At 38.6% G+C, this 19127-nt stretch overlaps 1 protein-coding gene and 1 long non-coding RNA gene across 7 annotated transcripts in view; one reads left to right on the top strand and one right to left on the bottom strand.

Annotated features, from left to right (window-relative positions):
- Nucleotides 1-6388, top strand: part of LOC143662212 (uncharacterized) — a 337353-nt gene extending 330965 nt beyond the window's left edge. For all 6 annotated transcript variants that reach the window (XR_013165223.1, XR_013165225.1, XR_013165220.1 and 3 more), the window contains 2 exons: nucleotides 1823-1942; nucleotides 6091-6388. This is a non-coding gene — a long non-coding RNA (uncharacterized LOC143662212). The remainder of the gene's footprint in view (nucleotides 1-1822; nucleotides 1943-6090) is intronic.
- CHST9 (carbohydrate sulfotransferase 9) overlaps nucleotides 1-19127 on the bottom strand; it is a 277877-nt gene that overhangs the window by 34334 nt on the left and 224416 nt on the right. The gene's annotated exons all lie outside the window — the stretch shown is intronic.

Genomic DNA, 19127 nt, shown 5'->3' with positions numbered 1-19127 from the left:
GTTCCTTAGCTGTTCAGGAAGAAAGGAGGGAATCCCACTTTGGGAATACCTAAATTATCCCCCAAGTTTATTCAAATTATATTGGAAAAAAAGAAATGGCATTTAGGAGGGATAAATTTTAACTGCCTAAGCCTCTGCTAATAAAAGATTAAGGAGTTTGCGGTTTAGCATCTTTTAATTATTTCTTCTCACATCTTGAATATACAATGTTTGAAATCTCTGGTTGGATCAACATTATTTTGCTCTGAGGTTTGTGGACTTTGCATACTGATTCTTTCCTGTTTCCAAGTACATTTGCTTTTAGGCTATTTTTATTCACTTTAAAGGAATTTTAATAACTTTCTGCTGACAGCATGGACAGCTGGTCTTGAGAATTAAAGAAAATTCACTTGCTGACTGAGGAAGGAAGTGACATCAATGAGCTTCTCAAGTCAGCCCCGAGGGGGAGATTGGCTTGTGAGAGAGTAGCCTTTCATTGCGCTGTATTTATGGAGCGATGCCTTGAGATGCAAATTGCTGTATCAATCAAACTTGGGTGCCTACCGCAAACCAACTTACTGCAAACTGAGGAAACAATGCCCTGAAACCCTGAGAAGAGAAAGGATGAGCGGTATAGACACCCAGGGGCTAAAGTGAATTACAGGAGCTCAGGGTCCTCTCTCATGGTGCTGATGCTTCATTCTTTGTCAGGCCTCAGTTTCTTTGTATAGAAAATGAGTTTGATAGAAACTGTTGGTTGAAGTCGGTCTGTTTCTGTGACAGATGACTAATAAGACCATGTACTAATATATACAGTTTAGACATGTTCTGTCTCCACTTTGTCCCAAAGAAAGCTCTCAATTGCTTTTTTATCCTCCACGAGAGCTTCCTAGAAACAGGGATCTTTAGGTGTCATGTGTGGCTACTAGTCTGTGATAGTTTAAAAGTCTATATCCATTTTTTATAACTCTGCTGTAGAAAAAGTCAGGCACCAAATCGAAATTCTGAATAATAATGACAATAGTAATAGCAATTATCATCATCTTAATATTTAATGACTTCTAATTCTCACCATCATCAGAAAATTTCCCTCCAGAACTGCTGTTATCCATTTTTCAAATATACTACAGGGTACAAGTGGATCAGTGCACGTGTGTGGGTTTGTGTGCTGTGTGAGCACACACTTGTGTTTGCGTATGTGCACACCCTGTGTTGAAAGAAAGGAGGGTGATCTCCATCACCCTCTGATGGTGGCGAGGCAAAAAATCAAATTACTTATTATTTATTATTTGTTACCTCATCCCCCCCAATTTTTGAGGTGGCTAAAGTGATGGTTCTAAGACAGTTATATAAGTGGCTTTGAGTTAATAGAGTCAAGGGGAATTAGTTCAGCCTAAAAGACAGACACATTAACACTTGCTGTTTTCTCCTGTCTATAAATGTATCTGGGTATTCAATTGAATTTTTAAAATTTTGTGAGCTTAAAGATATAGCTTGAGCCATTCAAGTAAAGTAGAGAAAGTAATGGATGAACTCTCACGAGCCAGAGTCTTCAGGTCAAAGGATTTCAGGTTGCCCTTGAGCCTGGAAATGCTTTGACTTGAGCAAAACTTGTTTATCTGATCTTACAGCAATATTTAAATCTCTGTAGAGTAGCAATAGCAATGGATTCACTTTCAGACTTTTCTAGTCTTGGCTTTGCTGCTATCAAGCTGTATGAGAGTTGGCTAATTATTTCATTCCTCAGGTGTTTGTCTTTTTTTGTTTTAGTGTCAAATGACACAGTTGTAAGTACGGATGCTCCCTAAATTTGCTTATAGATGCTTAAACTCTTTGATTCCAGGAAATGAGGGGACTGAACATTTCCATGGGACTGGAAAAATAAAGTGCAGTCAGAGAGGAAGAGATCATGTTTGGGAGGGAAACCTGGAGAGCCTTCATGGAGGAGGCAGCATCTGAACAGGTAGGATTTCCATAGCAGCAAATTGGGGATGGGAGGAATTTTTAACCCAGAAGGAAAACCCGGAGCAAGAGCGCAAACCAGGAAATTCAAGGGCATGTACAGGGAACAGCAAATAGTTCCGCTTGAATGGAGTGTTGTCAATATGCCAGCAAGTAATAGGAGACAAGGCAAAAGTGTTTGCTGAACCCATATCACACAGATTCCCGAATACTTAAGGAAAAATGCTGAAATTTCTTTGGTAAGGGGTCTCTTGAAGATTTTTGACCCAGGGAGTGATCAAAACTGTGCTTTAGGAAAATTAATCTAACAGTGCTAATGTTTGAGGCTGGGGAACATTGATAAGGAGATGGAAGGGTGCAGAGGAATGAAAGAGAGATTGAGTGGAGTTGACTTTACAGTTCAGATGTGGGAGGGGCAAAGGAGCAGGAAAAAAAATTAATTAAAAGTATTAAGAATGACCATGATTTTAAGCTTGGTTTCTTGGAGAAGATGCTGTTAATGCAAAAGTGGAAACAAGGAAATAGGGGCCAGTTTAAAGAAATAAACTTGGTGAGTAATAGCAAAGTTGAGACAATAAGCTCAGTTTAGTATTTAGGTTTAAAATTACCAGTTAAATCCTGGAGAAGGCAGAAGTTGAATTTAGGAAAGGAGTGAGAAGTAAATATCTGGCAATGTTCAGCAGAGAATAAAAAGGGAAACTGCAGGATGAAAGATTCTTGAGTTAAAATACAAAGAGGGAAATAACCACCAAAACTGGAACTTTGGAAAACAGCCGTATTTTCTTTATGTTCAACTAATTGATGCCTCCTTAGAGAATAGAATACAGATCTTACATTTTCTACAGTGAATAAGAAGAGATTCCTTTTCTCAGCTAGCATGAGGATTTACTATCAGGACCAGCAAAGTAGAGGTTTGGTTTGGAAGCTGTTCTTGCTGAATCAAAGGTAATTGCAAGTTTTAGCAGAAGAAAATTAGGCCAATTTCTCTATAAATTGAGGCTTATGAAAGAAAGTTTGGGACTTATCGTAACTAAGTAAACACCAACCAAGTAATAGTAGAGCTGAATCTAGGACACAAATTTTAGTATGGTCAAGAGCTTGGGTTTGAATCTCAGTTTCCCTAGTCTCTGGGTGGCTTTTTGGGCAAGTAGCAACCACTCTGAGCTTCCTTCCCCATCAGCAAATAAGGTTAATAAGTGTATTTATGTTAGAGGATCTTCTTGGTGATTCAGTGAGTCAACTATGCAAAAGGTTTAACCCAATACCTAATGTTAGTAATAACTTATGGTCTAGTTCTCTTCCTTTGGGGCTGCTCAAGCCAAGGATCATAAAACAAGATTGTTTAAAATCTTATGGAAGCTGAGTCTGAATGCGGTTAGGAAGAATAACAACAAATTTCAAGACAACAGCGTATTCAAGTTTGAAATGACCAGGGAGTCTGGAAGAGAACTAGAAATCGTATGTATTTTTAATGTCAAAAAAATGAAAACAAATTAGACGAATTTAAATGATTAGCAAATAGTCAAGAACTTTAGCTTAGCCAAATAAGTTCATAAAAATTAAATTGTTTGGAACCTTATTTTCACCTTAAGACACACAGACAGACATTGGTCCAAGTCCTGTTCTTGGCCCCCGTTTCCCAGCCTGCCAGGCTGCACAGCATTGAGACCCTGCTGCTTTCCCTTACCTGTGGGGGAGACCAGCTGAGACAAAGGCAGCAGAGCCTCCTTACAAGAACTGGGGGGCTGGGGCCTCTCTAGTCAACCAGTCTGATTCTCATGCAAAGCACACTTTGGGAAGAAAAGTGTGCACAATATCCTGTTTTGCATTTTGATAAATCTTAGGGTGAATTAGGATGACATCTAACGGTTTAATGTTAAATTCCTTTATATCCATTATACTCTTTGAAAACGACCTAATGTTATGTATTCCTTATTAAGTTTGCAGCTATCATGTATTCTCTGCTTCTAATTATCCTGAATGATGGTCACAGCCTCAATATACAGTCAGGGAAACTGTAAATCACACAACAGAGAGATGGTAGACATTAGATCTCAGGATCTTGCCTATAGGAGGTTCCACTTCTTATTAAAAAAGCAAGGGTTCCTTCCAACCCCAAGCCTTTGGAAGAGGTGTTAAATCAAATATTGATTTGTGAAACGGAGTGCCATTTTTTTCCTTGAAATTCAAGCAAAATTTTTTCCTTAAAAAGGACAAACACACCAAAAAAAACACCTAAATAGCATAGCTGTTTATTCTTCTCAGCTAACCTTTAATGTATTAAATGACTACAGACAGGAAATAAAGATGTTCGAAGTGGTGTTAAATCAAATATTGATTTTTTAAACAGAGTACCATTTTTTTCCTTGAAATTTAAGCAAAATTTTTTCCCTAAAAATAAACAAAGCAAAAAAAAACACCTACAAAAGCAGCTGGTTATTTTTCTTGGCTAACTTAAAGTATTGGGGACTACAGACAGAAAACAAGAATGTTTTTTTCAATGATCTATTTTCTATACATCAACACTCAGCCACATAAGGCGAGAACTAGCTGAAAGGATTGTTAATGCAATGTAATTGTTAGTGAGTCTTCCAGCTCTTTCTACATGATGTAAATATACCTCCAGGTAGTTTGCTTGGGTATTGTAAATTATGGGTGTTTGCAGAGAAAAAGTGACTGCTATGTGGTTTTCGATAGTCCGTCTGTATGACCAATGGGTTACGCTGTGACTGTGGTTCAGGCGTCAGACACCCAGTGAAACCAGGCAGGGCTCCATAACTCTATGGGACACGATTTCCTCAACACCAACCTACCATATATGTTTCATGGTTACCTCTACAATCTCAACCAGAGAGGGTGGACTAATGATTTTGATACTTCTATTTCTTCTCCTTTCTGTTTGTGGGGTTTTGCCTTTTTTTCTTTAAAGGCATTTCCATTTGCTTGTTTGTTTTACATTTCATAAGTCCTAAGAATATTCCAATGCCTCCCCAGGTTTTCTTCTGGGGAGGGGGAAGGGAGGGGGGAGGAAGGGATGGTGGTCATAAAATTAATTCTGTGGTGAGACTCTATTAATTTTTTAGTGTTACTTCTCTCTTTTTTTTAGCACCAGGAAAGGAGAGAAATGGCAAAGTTGAATGTGGTCTACAGTTGCACTGTAGGGAATTCTTTAATCAGATTCTTATTTATTTTAAATCATTAAAATTAATTAGGAGGAACCATTTAGCAATTCATTGGAATAAAAATTCCTAGACTTTTGCTCTCCATAAAAAAGATTTTGGGTTTTTTAAACTTTTTTTTTTAAACATAGCAAGAATATACTTTGATTATTTGTTCAGCTTCACAATGCTGATGGAGAATTTTTTTTTATCCTTCCATTTGGAAAATGTATACCTCTGGTCAAATTTGTTGTTGCTACGAGAGTAATAACTTGAACAAATACTTAAACCAGTGAAGCCCTCAATCTTTTTATATATGAATTTTTGTATGATTTTCTATTGTAAAATCTCCCATTATTGTTCTTTTCTTCCTCAAATGAACAGAGGACACAATGGTATAGGCAAATAATACCAATTCCACTACAGTGCTATATAGATTGTTTATCTCATTGTAATTATTCTTGTATGAAAACATGCACTAGCATGTTAGGAATATAAATAATTCTTATATAAATAAAAATTTAAGGTGATAACTTATCTCTTCTCACTGTTTTGACAATCCGCCTTTCTCTCTTAACTAAGTTAGGGTCAGTAAATTTTGTTAGTTTAAATCGCCAATCAAAGTGTAATACAACTAGAAAATCCTTTCTCCATTGCCTCTAGAGGGTTTCCTTTTTCCTCTGTATTTGCTAGTCATATTGTCAAAATAGCATGACACTGGTTCTAGTTCAAATAACTGGAAGCATTATGTTGCTTCTGTAACAGTATGGATGCCAGCAGTACTGGATTACAGAAAGCAGAATGTGAAAACCACTTTTCCTTTTAAGTTGCAGTTGGCGATTTCTTTCATATGCATGATGTAGGCATTTATGAAATCTAGAGCAGCTTTATTGTTTAGCTATTTTAAACCATAGTGATTATGTAGAGTTAATTCAAGAACTTGTACTCTAAGCAAAACAGAACTTTGAGACCGATACAAATCTCTTTATAGAAGCTGGGCTGAGATGCATTTGAGAAGGACTGGGTGCAGGCAGAGACAAACGAGAAGACAAGCTTGCAGTGCTGTCAAAGAGAGGTGAGGAGGTCCTGAGAGAGGGCCAGTGGTCTTGGGAGGTAATGGAGGGACCCACTCATTAAGAGGAAAAAATCGACTACTTGAGGAGTAAGTGAAAGGGAGAGACCACGACAACTGGCAATGCCAAGTTTTGGTGGCTTTTTGGATGGTGGTATCATCTAAGGGGCCGTTTCAGAGGGTCAGATAATGAGTTCTGTTTGGGACATGTTATGTTTTCAGTACCGATGAGTCATCTAGGGATGGATATATTGAGCAGGCAGATGAGTACATAGGTCTAAAGCTCCAGGGAGCTGTCTGGATTGCAAATGCAGGTGTGGAAGTTATGCATGTACTGGTGCTAATTGATCTGAACAATTAATAATAGTACTTAGATAGAGTGAGAAAAAATAGGGCGAGGTATGAGAAGAGGAAGGAGAGTTCAGAAAGATACGAGAAAGAATGGCCAGAAAGGTATAAATAGGTTAATGAGGGCAAGGTGACCTGCTCATTAAGGGGATCAAGAAGTAGGGAAGGAACCACTGTTATCTTGAAAGGTAGTAGAAACAAAACGGCACAGCCCCTTTGGAGCAGAAGTCAATAGCTAACAAAAGTTCTTATGCCTTTGCCCTTTGACTCAACAACGCTACTTCTAGGAATATGCCTTGAAGATACACTTGCACAAATACAAAAAATAATATGTAAAGTGCATTCATTACAGCATTATATGTAGTAACAAAGATTACAAACAACTGTAAGTACACCCACTCAATGAAGGACAATTAATTTATATAAAAAAGAAATGATTACTTGTGGGGAAGAGTGCTGATAGATGGTGTGAGACTTCTGTGAGGATATGTTTTATATAGTTTTACTTTTGAACCATATGAATATTTTATATATTCAAAATATAAAATTAAATTGAAAAGCAAATCTGAAAGTTGAACACAAATAGAAAAATAGCTATATCAAATTGATGAGAAAATAATACAGTAAATTATTTAAGTAAGTTTGAACTTTGGTTATAGTCCAAATTCTTTGATATATATTCTAAGAACAAAAAGTATGGTAAAGAAATTTCACTCAGATTTATTTCAGTAGATTTATTTATGGAGTGATACTAGCATTACCATTTTGCAGCTATTTTAAGTATATTGTATGATAAAGGACATAAATAAATAGTACTGAGAACAAAAATCTTCAGTTTAAAAAGATGACAAAATCAGGGTAATTCTAAATTTTAACTGGAAATATTAATATGAAGTCATCATTCAGTAAACAGCACCCTATAGCAATGAGCACACCCAACATTTCCTTTATGGTACTTCCCACTGAAAGGAACCAGGGCTCCTTAGAGAAATGGTTGGTCCCAGGGTTGGGACAGGCAAAGCATATATCTTTTTGCCAGTAATCCAAAGAAATGCTCAAAACAAATGAGGTATGATAAAAGGACACAGGAGCTTGTTTAAAGAATTTTCCACTGTTCACATTAAGAAAAGTATGCATTCCAAAAAAAATAATGACTCCATATATATATATATATATATATATATATATATATATAAGTATATGAAGGGCTGGGTGGGAAGGGTTATGCCCTGGGCAGGTGGCTGTGGCTGCAGTGGGAGGACCAATGAATGGTGGCAGGAGTCAGAGCAGATCCTAGAGCTGCTGGGGCTGGAGCAGTTCCTGAGTATCCTGCCTGGGGAACTTTGGACCTAGGAACAGCTGCATCGCTCTGTAAGTGGTGATGAGTCTGTGACCCTGCTGGAGGAGTGCAGAAGGACCTCGATGGGACACCACAGAGGGACCCAGTCCCTGCCCAGAACCAAATGTGCACTGGATGGATTCAAGAACCCGGCGAGCCACGCAGATACGGCCTCCTTCTTCACCTTTCAGGAGTGGCTCTGGCCTGGGGAGCCATCTGAAGCCTCCCTATGAAACAGGAGTGCACGATGCTTCCTGGGGAGTTCCTGGCTAGGACCTCAACCTTCACAGCTGGTTCTCAGATATCTGCTATGGGCATACATGGTTGTCACAGTGGCAAGTGGGACTCTCCAGTGCCCATCTCCATCCCCCAGGTCTGCAGGGGCAACAGTCCATCCTTTTGGTAAACATGTGCTGAGCACCTCCCATGTGCCAGGGAATGTCCTGTGTGCCAGAGACCCAGTGGTGAACAGAACAGACAAAAATTCTGCAGTTTTTACAGAAGATGAACAAATGACATATATAGTATCTTGGATGGTGATTTGTGCCATGGACAACATAAACCAGAGAAAAATAAGAAGTGCCGGTTTGGTTGGTAGGCCATGATTTTGAAAATTGGATCAGGTAAGACCTTAAATGAGAAGGTGAAGTTTGAGCAAAGGCCTCAAGGAGTGAGTTATGGAGCTATCTAGGGAGAGACTTCCGGGTGGGACTTTACCTGGTGTCCTCAGGCTATGGCAAGGAGGCTCCTGTGGCTGGAGTGGAGTGAGCTGGCTAAGGGACCAGGGAGGTGAAGGGCCAGGCTGTGTGCGTGCATCCCAGGTCTTTGCTGGTCTGTGGCGGCCTCAAAGGGAGGTGCTGAGACTTCACTGAGTTGAGGAATGATATGGTGAGAATCTGAGTTACGTCTTCTAAGAGTTAACCACATACCCAAGGACTCAACAAAATGGTGTGCTGAAGGATTTTTATGAGGTATACCCTGCTGTCAGTTCCCAAGAATGGGGCTTCGCAGCCCCCATGTTTCCACCCCTCAGCAGATGTATGCTCATCGTTGCTGCTCTTACCTCTCTAGGCCCCACATCCTGCAGGGTCTCTCTCACTTACACTCTCTGCTTTGGGATCCGGTGCTGGCATCAGGTTGAACCCAAAACTACCCATAGCCTGGCCTGGAATTAGGTGTGTCATCATGGGCACAGTATCAAAACTGGCACTAGAGATGGCTGGGCAGGGGCCAAGCACATAAGATCATTAGATCTGGGTTCCAAACTAGTGTAGCTGTTTACTGGCAGAGCACTCTGGGGCAAGTCATTGAACCTTTCTATTTGTTTCCTCATTGATTGTGCTCCCTGACTCCCAGGGTTGATGAGAAAGGTCTCGGTTAACTAAGGCTTTGGGCTAGATGGCTGACCTTTAGGTCCAGAGCCCCTCACAGAGGCGCAGCTGGTGTTACCACCATGGAAACATCCTTTTCTGTTTGTGTTTTCATCCCCCACTCCCACTCACCACTCCCCATGCTGCCTTGTACCTTGTAAAGTTCCTGTCCCACAAGGGGTGTTTTTGCTACCATTTTAATAAAAAAGCATATTTTTAAACATTCAAATCCAATTTTAAAATGTAGAAAGAATAAAGTAAAAATCAACAGAAATCCTTCTATACTGAGGTAAGCTATTAATACTTTGGGATTGTGCTGATTCAGTCTCTTCAATATCTTGAGTTTTTAAATCATCTTAGTTATATAAGTAATATATGGTTATTATAGAAGTTTTATACAGTAAGTACAGATTAGCTAACAGGAAAAAAAAACGATAACTAAAATTCAAACTACTTGGAGTTAATTTCTGAACATTTAGGTGTGATCAACGTTGAATTTGATGTCATCACTCTCCCTTGCATTCCCCTGGACTGTACTGCCTCTTGTGCTATCTCCTTCACCTGGAGTGCTGCACCCCTGTCTTTGCTGGCCCCAGGCCCTCATTCTTTGAGGTCTAGCCTTCCTGACCCTTATCCCTCACCTGGGTCCTCTCCCCTGGGCCCACCTCCCCTGGTGCCTGCAGCTCACCGTGTTGAGTGTTGTCTGGGTTTCTGGTTATGCCCATCACTGCAGCTAGACTGCACTCTCTGGAGGCTGGGTTGGGTGCTTAGATGTCTCTCTTTGCCTTCAGAGGAGATTTTGCACAAAGTTTTCTCTATTGAGGTATCTAGAATTGAATTTAGTTCCGTTAAGTCAGGTTTAGGATTTTGTGAAAGGGACCTCACATGGCATGTTGACTGGAGGCCACCCAGAAGCACCTCCTGCTGGTCAGGGGCCCTGCTGGGGGTGTTCTGAGCTGTGGGGCTCTAGGTGACAGATTCAGATCGTCCTGGCCACCAGTTCTCAATCTTGTACTCTAACTTGACCTTGAGGAACATGCAGGCTTCTTCCAGGCTTGCTTTCCTTCCCCTCTGCTTCTTAAGAGGGGTTGAAGGTGGGCCATGGTGGCTCAGCAGGCAGGAATGCTTGCCTGCAATGCCAGAGGACCTGGGTTCGATTCCCGGTGCCTTCCCATGTTAAAAAAAAAAAAAGAGGGGTTGAAGTTGGAGGGGAGGAAAGTCAGATGGGTTGGGGCAGTCACAGTCCAGAGAGGAGTGGGTGCAGGTCGTTTCAGCTGCTCAGAGTGCGTGGCAACACTCTTGCCAAAGACTCAGAGCAGATAGGCACTTGCAGAGAAGGAATCATGAAAGATGCAAATTAATTCATACCCTCTCACATTCATCAAGTTGGCAATTTAAAAAAAAAGTTCAAGTGCGGATAACTGTGTGGAATAATGGGAACCCATGCTGCTGTGGGGGTGGAAATTGTGACAACTACTGTATCAAGCAATTTGCAGAATCTTGTAAAGTTGTGTGTACTCTACCACCCAGTAGTTCCACTTCTGCAGGTACCCTGGAGGACTTCCTTTGTGTGAAGAAGGAAGAGTGTGTGAATGTCTACTGCTCATTGTTTAGATATTAAGTTTTGGGAAAGCCTAAATGTCCGTCAACAGAAGAACATAAATAAATGAGCTCTTTGGGGTCCTTTAGAAAGTGAAAATGAAATAACTAGAATATATCTTTCAGCATAGACAAATAAAAGATGATGCTGAGAAAGTTGCAGAAGCTACCTACAATACACTCTTTATGTGAAGTTAAGCATAATGTATCCATGGGCACATTAGTTAAACTTATTTGTGTTTCACCTTATGTATAAAATGGCATAGTAATACTACCTCACAGGATGATTGGGTGGGGGTGTTAATGAAATAATGTGTGTGAAGGGCTTAGAATAGTGCCTGGCATATAAGTATTATTGGCATATAGCAGAAAGTGTTACTGTCTTGCATAACCAATGAATTTTCTGTGGGTGCCAATTATATGCAATAAGAATGTAAAGTTGTCATTGGAATGGTAAGTGTGGAGGTTGCTGCTCTGCTTTCTCAGGGCAGGAGATACTGAGGGTATTGGGAGGGGATATGGGGGCTTCAGTTAGGTTATATTTGTTTTTAAAAATGCAGATTTTTCAGAATTTTAAGATTTCACAAAATAAAAATTTTTAAGCATGGGGGGAAAATTATCTGAAAAGATGTTCCACATCCTTGTCTATTAGGGGAATGGAAATTAAAACCGCAATGAGATATTACTACATACCTATTGGAATGGCTAAAACAAAAAATAGTGACAATACCAAATGTTAGAGGAATCAAAGAAACTGGATTATTCATACACTGCTGGTGAGAATGCAAAATGGTACAACCATTTTGGAAAAGAGTATGGTACTGACCATATGACCCAGCAATTGTGCTCTTGGGTATTTATCCCAGAGAAATGGAAACCTTTGTTCACACAAAAACCTGTTCACGAATGTTCTGCAATAGCCAAAGACTGGAAACAACACAAATGTGCCTCAATGGTGGATGGTTATATAAACTGTTACTAAAAAAAAATGTAGCACAGACTACGGCTCAACAACAAAAAGGAACAAATTAATGATACATGCCACAAATTTAATGAATGTCAAGGGGATTATGCTGAGTGAAAAAGCCAATATCAAAAGGTTTCATACTACATGATTCCTTTTATATAACTTTCTTGAAATAATCAAATCATGTAAATGGAGAACAGATTAATGCTTGCCAGGGAAAAGGGAAAGATGGAGGAAGTGAGATGGTTGGAGCTAAAACAGGTAGCTCAGGTAATCTTGTGATGGAACCACTCTGTATCCTAGTTGTGGTGATAGCCACACAAATCTACACATATGATAAAGTCACATAGAACTAAACACTTTTGCACACAAATGTGAGCAAGCAAACTGGTGAAAATTGAATAAGGTTGGTGCAGAGTATCAATGTCAACTTCTTGGTTGTGATTTTGTGCTATATTTTAGCAATTTGTTGTCATTAGGGGGGGGGGCTGGGTGAAAGCCAAAGATGTGGGATCTCTCTATATCATTTCTTAACAACAGCTGGTGAATCTATACTTATTTAAAAATAAAATCTAAAAATTAAAAAAATAATAATGATTACAATTGATTGAAACACATTGCATAAATAAAAAATGGTGAGCTTATAGTGTTCTATCAATCCAACCAAAAAGGACAGAAGTGAGGGAAAAGAGGGAATGTTTCTTGATGAAGAATGTCAGCTATTAAAGGTAGAAGAAATGACTGAACAAAAAAAAATAAATTTTACAACCCTCAATGTAATAACCCATTCAGGCAGGGATCATCACGGGATTCTAATATAGGATATTCCAATGGTGCAAAATACTATTCCACACATTTCTTTTAATTGGTAAGGAAGATATATACTTTTAAAATAGAGAGATTTGTTCACATTTTAAAAAAAGTGATCAAATTTAGTCTCATTAAAAGAGGGATAACTGACAGCATGTAATATGAAATAGACGTCTTACTTATGACACAGCCTTGCAAAAAAGTGTTCAATACAGTTTCTGAGCTAACTGCCAGTTTACAGAGGAAAGAACAAGTTAAAGTACACTATAAGGAAATAATCAGAATGCAGGAATTTCTAAAAAATAACTGGCCTAGACTTCTAAAGAATTCAATATCATTAAAAAAATTTTTTTTAATAGGGAATATTCTAGATTACAAAAGAACAAAGAAAACTTAAAAACCAAATGCAATGTTTAAACATTAATTGGATCTTGTTTTTTTCTAGGGGGGACAGTTGTAAAAGATATTCTTGGATAAATAGATTATTTGTTAATTTTCGTAGGTATGATGATGGTAGTGTTACTATGTAGGACAATATCCTTAATTTTAAGGGATGTGTGCTGAAGTATTTAGGGATGAGGTGTTATGATATCTGCAACTTACTTTTTTTTTTTTTTTTTTTTTTTAAAGGAAAGACAGAGAGAAGGAAGGAAGGATAGAAGGAAGGAAGGAAGGAAGAAAGGGAAACATTTTTAAACATTTTCTTGTTTTATTGTATTCTGTTTCTCCGTTTTTGTTACATGGGCTGGGGCCGGGAATCGAACCGAGGTCCTCCGGCATAGCAGGCAAGCACTTTGCCCGCTGAGCCACCGCGGCCCGCCTGCAACTTACTTTTAAATGGTCCAGAAAAAAATGCGTATATGCATACGTGGAGGACTGGAAGTAAATGAGGCAATATGTTAACAACTGGTGAATCTTGTTGATGACCATGTAGGTGTTCATTGCGTAATTTTTCTGGAGGTTTGAAACATCTCATAATAGAATGTTGGGGAAAAAACAAAAGAGGGCCAAATGTGGCCAAGTTAAGATCTGCTAAATTGTCCCATTTTTAACCAGTGATAAGTTCAGTGAGTACAGTTTCAAAAGAATGGTGGGAGCTGAACCCAAAAGTCAATGACTTTTTGGAGGTGAGAAAATGGAAACATAAAATATAGACTTCACATGAGAAATGTGAATGACAATGAGAGGCAAGAGATTGAGTTACTGTTGGCTCATTAATGGAACCAGGCACAAGCTTGACCTTGAACAGGAGGAGTGGCACACCATCCCATTAAACCAGAGGTAGGAGGTTAGAAGGTATAAAGTGAGTCTACAAGAAGAGTGGGAGGTTGAAAGAGAGCATGCTTGAGGCTGCAATTTCTTCTGAAATTAGAAGCAATAAAGTCTGTTGAAAATGAGAAGACTCTATATTTGAAGATGGCAGTGAACATTTAGAATAATCATTAATGGAGAAGTAGGACTGTTAGAATACTAGGTAGTGTAAAGTTCTCCACTTTTTTCAGCAGGTGAGTAGAGAGATAGGGATGCAAGGGACTCAAGGGTCCTAGAGAAGGAGAGAGGTGATGATGTATTATCATGGTCCCAGCTACATTGACAAGGAAGGAAATGGCAGGATAAAAGGCACTGGCATATCTAGGAGTTCAAAGAACATTTGGGGGTGGGGTGGGGTGGGGTGAGAAGTGTCCTGAGAATAACAATCACAAGATGCAGTTGAAGGCTAGGTTCTTTGAGTTTAAGATTTCTGCAGTAGAGCTGTTCCAGCAAAGGATCAAGTTGAGACCATGGGAGTGGATGGTTGAAGTGGATCAGAGATTAAACTCATGGCTGTGATTAAGTTTTCCCATAACCATACATCTTTAGCAAGTTAAATGAGCATTTTATACTCCAATTTCCACCAGAAAAAGTTTGAAGGAACTTCTGTCAGTGAGGGGTCTAGCTTTTTTTTTTTTTTTTTTTAACCTCCTATGGAAGGTGGAATCAAGAACCCCACTCCCAATACACACACATTCTTAATATAATCTTAATCTGCTTCCCTGCTGGTGTGAACCCATTGTAAATTGGATCTGCTGAAGATGTTATTTTTGGTTAAGGTATGGCCAGATGAAGCAGGATGGACCTCAGTATGTATTACAGAGGCTTTATAAAGAGAACCAGGAAGTCACAGAAGCCAGAAAGAGAGAATATCACCATGTGATGGGATGGAGTAATACAAACTGAAGAACTTCAAGGATTCTTGGCAGCCAGCAGGAGAATGCCACAGATCCCTGGGAGAAAGCATAACTTCACTGAAGCCTTAATTCTGGACTCCTAGCTTCTGAAACCTTGAGACAGAAAATGCTTCTTGTTTAAGCCAACACACTGTGTATTTACCATAGCAGCTGGCAACCCAGGACACCCCCATTTTTAAACTGCAAATAGTGAAAGTTTTACCTCTTCCTTTCCAATTTGGATGCCCTTTATTTATTTTTCTTGCCTAACTGCTGTAGCTATAACTTCTACTACAATGTTGAATAATAGTGGCAACAATGGGCATCCTTGTCTTGTTCCAGATCTTAGAAGGAAAGCTTTCAGTCTTTCATCATGGAGTATGATATTAGTTGTGGGTTTTTCATATATGCCCTTTAATATGTTGAGGAAGTTTCCTTCCATTCCTATCTTTCAAAGTGTTTTTATTAAGAATGGATGCTGGATTTTTTCAAATGCCTTTCCACCAATCAAGAGGATCATGTGGTTTTCACCCTTTGATTTGTTGATGTGGTGTATTACATTAATTGATGGTCTTGTGTTGAACCATCCTTGCATTCCTGGTATAAACCCCACTTGGTTGTGGTGTATGATTCTTTTAGTGTGTTGTTGGATTTGATTTGCTAGATTTCATTGAGAATTTTCACATCTATGTCCTTTACCCACTTGATCATGGTGCTTAATTCTTTTAATGTGCTATTGGAGTCTATTTTCAAGTATTTTGTTGACAATTTTTTTCATCTATAGTCACTAGAGAAATTGGCCTATAATTTTATTTTCTTGTAGTATCTTTACTTGGCTTTTTTTAGGGTGATGTTGGCTTCATAGAATGAGTTATGTAGTGTTCCCTCCTCTTCAATTTTCTGGAAGAGTTTGAGCACGAATGATATTAATTCTTCTTGGAATAATTGGTATAAGTCACCTGTGAAGCCATGTGGTCCTGGTTTTTCTTTGTTGGAAGGCTTTTGATGAGTGATTCCATCTCTTTACTTGTAATTGGTGTGTTGAGGTCTTTTATTTCTTCTAGAGTGTGTATGTTGCAGGTTTCTAGAAATTTATCCATTTCATCTGTCTAATTTGTTGGCATACAGTTGTTCATAGTACCCTCTTATGATCATTTTCATTTCTTTGTGGTCAGTAGTAGTGTCCCCCTCTCCTTTCTGATTTTATATGTAATCTTCTCCTTTTTTCTTTGACAGTTTCACTAAAGGCTTTTCAATTTTATTGATCTTCTTGATGAAACAACTTTTGGTTTGTTTGATTCTCTATTATTTTTTATTTTCAACTTCATTTTTCTGCTCTAATCTTTGCTATTTCTTTCCTTTTGCCTGCTTTGGGATTAGTTTACTGCTCTTTTTCTAGTTCCTCCAGGTGTGCGGTTAGGTCTTTGATTTCATCTCTTTCTTCTTTTTTAATGTAGGAGTTTAGGGCTACAAATTTCCTTCTCAGCACTGCCTTCACTGCTTCTCATAAGTTCTGATATATTGTGTTCTCATTTTCATTCATCTTGAGATATTTACTGATTTCTCTTGCAATTTCTTTTTTGACCCATGGATTTTTTAGAGTGTATTGTTTAATCTACATACATTTGTGGATTTTCCAATTCTCTGCCTGTTATTGATTTCCATCTTTATTCCATTATGACCAGAGAAATTGCTCCACAAAATTTCAATCTTTTTAAATGCATTGAGACTTGTTTTGTGACCCAACATCCTATAGAATGATTCATGAACACTTGAGAAGAATATGTATCCTGCTGTTTTGGGATATATGTGATGTGTCTGTTAGGTTTAGTTCATTTAAGATATTTTACAACTTATCTGTTTCCTTATTGATCATCTGTCTAGATGTTCTATCTATTGATAAGAGTGGAATATGAAGTTTCCAACTATTATCGTAGAGACGTCTACCTCTCCCTTCAGTTTTGCCAGTGCTAGCCTCATGTATTTTGGAGCATCCTAATTAGGTGCATAAATATTTATGACTGCTATTTCTTCGTGGTGGATGGCCCCTTTTATTAATATATAGCATCCCTTATACCAATTTTGCACTTAAAATCTATTTGTCTCATATTAGGATAGCAACCCAGCTGTTTTTTTGGTTACTGTTTATCTTTTCCCAACCTTTTACTTTCAACCTATTTGTGTCCTTGGATCTAAGGAGAGTTTCTTGTAGATAGCATATAGATGGATTGTACTTTTTTTATCCATTCTGCCAATTTGTGTCTTTTGATTGGGGAGTTTAATCCACTAACATTCAATGATATTACTATACAGGTAGCACTTACTTTAACCATTTTATCCTTTGTTTTTTTTATATGCATATCTTATTTTTGTCTCTCTCTCTTTTTTTTTTACCCTCTTAATTATTCTTACTGCATTTCCACAGTCTCCCCCAAGCCTTTGTCTCTTGTCTTTTCCTTTCAGCCTGCAGAACTCCTTTTACTTCTTGTAGGGCTGGTCTCTTATTGATGAACTCTCTCAGTTTCTGTTTGCTTGTGAATTTTTTAAACTTTCCCTCATTTTTGAAGGACAGTTTTTCTGGGTAAAGGACTCTTGGCTGGCAGTTTTTCTCTTTCAGTACTATAAATATATCATACCACTGCCTTCTCACTTCCAGGGTTTCTGATTAGAAATTGGTACTTAGTTTAATTGTGGGTCCCTTGTATGTGATTGATTGCTTTTCTTTTGCTACCTTCAGGATTCTTTCTTTATGTTTGGCATTTGACATTAGTATGTGTCTCGGAGTAGGTCTGTTAGGATTTATTCTGTTTGGAGTAAACTTCTTGGACATGTATTTTAATGTCTTCCATAAGAATTGTGAAATTTTCAGCCATTACTTCCTCAAATATTTTATGCCCCCTTTCTGTTTTCTTCTTTTTGGATACCCATGATGCATATTTCTGTGAATTTTCTGCTGTCATTCAGTTCCCTGAGATCCTGCTCATTTTTTCCCCATTCTTTTCTCTATCTGTTCTTCTGTGAGAATGGAGACTTCCATTGTCCTTTCTATTAATTTGCTGATTTTTTCTTCTGCAAGTTCAAATCTGCTGTTGTATGCCTCTAGTATATATTCAACCTCTTGTTATTGTGCTTTTCATTCTTATAAGTTTTGTTATGTTTCTTTTCATACTTTCAAATTATTCTTTATGCTCATCCAGTGTTTTCTTAATACCCTTTATTTCTTTAGGCATATTTTCCTTCATCTCCTTGAATTGATTTAGGAGATTTGTTTGAACATCTTTTGATTAGTTGTTCCAAATTCTGTGTCTCTTCTGAAGTTTTAATTTGTTCCTTTGTCTGAGCCATATCTTTCTGTTTCCTAATATGGCTTGTAATTTTTTACTGATGTCTAGGCATCTGATTTTCTTAATGAGTTTACTCTGAAGGTCAGTTTCTCTCTTTTGCCTTGGGTTTTATAATTGATTGATTTTGTGTTAAGGCTCTTCTTTGGCCATTGGTTCAACTTATTATAGACCTTTAGAATTTCCCGGGTTTAACTGATCAGATTTTTTTCAGCTCTTCTTCATCTGATTTCTGACCTGGGTATGCAGTACAGCTTTTAAGACTGCACTATTATTGCAATTGTTTCACCCCTAGGGAAAAACTTCTTTTCCTCTCTTCCTTCTTTGGGAATCTTTATCTGTTCTTTCTGTTTTATGTTTTTTTTCTATGTATTTTCATTTTTTCAGTCTTCTTTCAATGAGTCTGTTTTTGCCCAAAGGGCAAATTCTGGGAGGAGGGTCACCCAGAGAGGGGGTTCCTAAATCAGTATTTCTCAGCCAAAACAGGGGCAAGGACCCACAAAGGGGATGCTCACCGTCCAAAGAGCCTTTGAGAGAGGGTCAGAAAAGACTCACAAAAGTATTTTTGACAGTTTCTGAAGCTTCACTTTCCTGGGTTGCCCAGTGGAAGGTGTTCCTCAGCAAACTGTTCCCTGCCACCCTAAGGAGGCTCCGTGTCTTTGAATTTCCTGTTTTCACCCCTGTTGGGGTGGGGTTAAAACAATGGCTGTGGCAGCAGTCCCTGTCCCGTTCAGGCTAAAAGAATGGCTCAAAGCCAGCAATTCCAATTTGCCAATTAAAAGCCATGATTAATACGTGACAAAAATGTCAATGAACAATTCCAATGTGGTAGTTGCCACAGGAAGGGAGCTGGATACAGTGAGAGCATAGGAGAAGGAGAGCCAAAGTTGGCCTGGGGCTAACAGGAAAAACTTCTCAAAGGGGGTAGCATTGAATGGAGACATATATTTTCAGAGCACTCCCTTCCCCAGTCCC

This window comes from Tamandua tetradactyla, chromosome 18 (assembly GCF_023851605.1).
Source record: "Tamandua tetradactyla isolate mTamTet1 chromosome 18, mTamTet1.pri, whole genome shotgun sequence".
Taxonomy (NCBI): domain Eukaryota; kingdom Metazoa; phylum Chordata; class Mammalia; order Pilosa; family Myrmecophagidae; genus Tamandua; species Tamandua tetradactyla.
This window is presented reverse-complemented; position numbering and strand designations above follow the sequence as displayed.